General features: G+C 37.7%; 1 pseudogene; it reads left to right on the top strand.

The window, feature by feature from the left end:
• Window positions 1-423: 423 nt before the first annotated feature.
• LOC100390405 (ras-related protein Ral-A pseudogene) lies at window positions 424-1031 on the top strand (annotated as a pseudogene).
• The last annotated feature ends 2417 nt before the right edge of the window (window positions 1032-3448 follow it).

The following is a 3448-nucleotide window of genomic DNA, read 5'->3' as shown; positions in this document are numbered from 1 at the left end:
GCTACTCAAAGTGGGGTACATCAGCAGCAACACCGAGATCGCTTGGGAGTTTGTGAGAAACAATCTCAGATACACTTTAGACCTATGGAATAAACATCTGCATTTAATAATATATTCTAGTCAATCTCATGCACAATATTTGAAAAGCACTGCACCAAAAGACAGAACTATCTGGGTAAGAATTCTGGTTCTACCTCTTAAAAACTTAGTGAACTTGGCAAACTGACGATCATATTCCTCATAGGTGAAATAGGAATAATAGAAACTCCTCCTTTGGCTGCTCCCAGTGCAGGGCCTCCCAGGTGACAAGCGCAGAGCCCCACCAGCGGGAGCTATGCACCGGCTACTTCCCGCGCCCTCGGGCGGCTGACTGGCTGGAGGTGCAGATTCTTCCTAACCTGTTGGTGAGAACTAGGACACAAGATGGCCGCAAAGAAGCCCAAGAATCAGAATAATTTGGCCTTGCACCAAGGCATCACGGTGGGCAGTGCCAGTATGGGCAAGGCAGCTCTGACTCTACAGTTCACGGACGATGAATTTGTGGAGAGTTATAAGCTTACCAAAGAAAGCAGCTATCAGAAGAAAATAGTACTGGATGGCGAGGAAGTATAGATTGATATCTTAGAAACAGCTGGGCAGGAGGACTAAGCTGCAATTAGAGACAGCTAAAGCAGGGAGGGGTTCCTCTGTGTCTTCTCCATTACAGAAATAGAATCCTTTGCAGCTACAGCTGACTTCAGGGAGGAGATTTTAAGAGCAAAAGCAGATGAGAATGTTCCATTTGGTTGGTAACAAATCAGATTTAGAAGATAAAAGGCAGGTTTCTGTTGAAGAGGCAAAAAACAGAGCTGACCAGTGGAATGTTAACTATGTGGAAACATCTGCTAAAACACAAGCTAATGTTGACAAGGTGGTTTTTGATTTAATGAGAAATTCGGGTGAGAAAGATGGAAGACAGCAAAGAAAAGAATGGAAAAAAGAAGACGAAAAGTTCAGCCAAGAGAATTAGAGAAAGATGCTGCATTTTATAATCAATGTCCAAACTTCTCTCTTATCTTGACCATTATATTTGGTCTTGACCATTATATCTCTTATATTGCCATTGAAGGCTCAATTTAACTGAAATTAACATTTGGAAATTGTTGTAAAGCATAAATTGGAACTGCAATAAAAGTCAAGTTTACTTTACAAAGAATTGGCTTCTCCAAGAAGCAAAGTTCATCTTATTTCATTATTGCCAACATTTATCATGGTCCTGAATGTAGCATGTGAGCTTGTATTTCTCTGGCAGTCTTTCTTGAAATATTAAATAAAGAGGTGAGAAAGGGGTGGGAAATGGGAGGAAAGGTGACTTTCTCTGGTGTTTTTTATAAAGTTTAAATTTTATATCATTTAAAAATGTCTTGGTCTTCTACTACTTTGAAAAATGACAATTGTGAACATGATAGTTAAACTATACCACTTTTTAAAAAAAATCACTGTCATGCAAAATTTAGCAGAAAAGGTTATTGGTATGGTTGTTGCATGTAGTTAATGTGAGAGTAATTCATCTGTGAATCTGCTTTAATTACCTGGTGATCAACTTAGAAAATTGGTGTAAATTTGTTCACGGAATATTTTGAATATACCTTAATTTAGAAATTGAAAAATACCCAATTATATCACTCTGAATGTGTTCCTACTGACACCAGGGTTCCACTGCCTCGTGTGTCCTGGTGAGAAAACATATGCACAGCATGGAGTACAGGTTTGTATAGAAGATTTTTGAGAAGCAACTGTCTGCTAGGAGTCTGTCCAAATTTAAAATGTGTGCCATACTCTGTTTCTTGAAAATAATATTCCAGAGCTCTTTGATCACTTTTAATAAACTGCAAGTTTTTCTAAAATGAAGGACCAGCATGCACTTGTAAGAGAATTTTGGACTGCGAGGGTTCAGCACCAGTTATGTTTGAAAAAACCCTCTTTTTCTCTAAGATGTTGGTCCTTGGAAATCACCTTCTTCCTGTGGTGAGCACGCAAGTGTTAAGGTTTTAATCTCCTGGGAGCAGGGAAGAGGAAGAAAATGTCAATAGTGCTAGTGCATTTTGCACTAGAACACTTTGGGAAAATATTCATGCTTGCTATCTGTTCATTTCTAAGTTTGTACTAATGAAGTTAGAGTTTGATATAGGAATTATTAGGAGTAATTCTTGTCTTTTTATGTTCATAATGAAGAAGACTGTAGCTACATTTTCAGAAGTTATCATCAAGCAGTAAAACCTGGGTACAGTGCAGAAAATACGTTTGACATACACTGACCAAACATTAGGCTGTGTCACCACTTCGTGGTGTTCCTGCTGGAAGAATTCTATTATTTGGAGATGTAATTTCCATGGGAAATATGCCAGTGTCAGATTCTTTTTTCCTCTTTGCAGTGGGGCTAGGACAGTTGATTCAACAAAGTATTTTTTTTTTCTTTTTGCTCAGTCCTACTTTCAACAGTTCAAATATGTGTTCAGGCATTCCAGGTAACAGGTGTGTATGTAAAGTCAATATAGGCTTATTAGGAACTCACTCTTTAGATATTACATCCAGCTTCTCATGTTAAATATTTATTCTTAAAGGGTTTGAGATGTACATCTTTCATATAGGCTGTGCTATGTGCAGAATTCGTAACCAATGGAACACTGGTCAGCAGGCCCAGCAATCTCCATGTGTACTCATTAGTCTTATTTAACTAAGGGTCCTAACTACTAACATTGTGACTTTGCTTTGATGTCTTTCCTCTCCTGGGTACTGAGGTGCTATGAAGCCAACTGATAAAGATGCATCACCTGTCTTAGGCTGATACCACTATCCGATTTGTTTATTTGCAATTTGAGCCATTTAAAGACCAATAAACTTCCTTTTAAAAAATAGAAATAATAATATGTTTATAGATTTTTGTGCATAGATTTTGGCACTGAAGAGCATTCCTTCTACCTCTTTTCCCAATATAAAACAAAAAACCATCCTCAGTGTCCTACTGGGACATTTCACTGTCCATCAAAAGACTGTATCTGACGAACTCTCTGTGCTATATAGTCAAGCAGAGCTGAATTTCACCCCTGGCTCTGTCTCTTTCAAGATTTTTATGAAGATTAAATTACACAATTAAACAAAAATATCTAGTAGGTTTTCTAGAACATAATAAGAATTCCACAAAGTTTATCTAATGAATATGAATTTGGTCTAAAACAACTGAGTGAAATGAGTGTTACCTTGTTTGTTCATCTAAAACCAACACTCTCATGCCAAGATCCAACTCACTGACCCAGAATTTGTTGACATTCTTGGAGACATTTGTAGTTTAGAAAGCTGGTGTGGTACTGAGTCCTTAGCATATTTTGGCCATAAACGTTTTCAGGACTGAAAAAATTGATGCCTGGGTTATCTGGCTACATTATTATTTTTTCTCTCTTTCAACTAT

This window comes from Callithrix jacchus, chromosome 9, assembly GCF_049354715.1.
Source record: "Callithrix jacchus isolate 240 chromosome 9, calJac240_pri, whole genome shotgun sequence".
Taxonomy (NCBI): Eukaryota; Metazoa; Chordata; class Mammalia; order Primates; family Cebidae; genus Callithrix; species Callithrix jacchus.
Note: the sequence above shows the minus strand (reverse complement) of the source record. Positions and strands in the feature narration are given on the sequence as shown.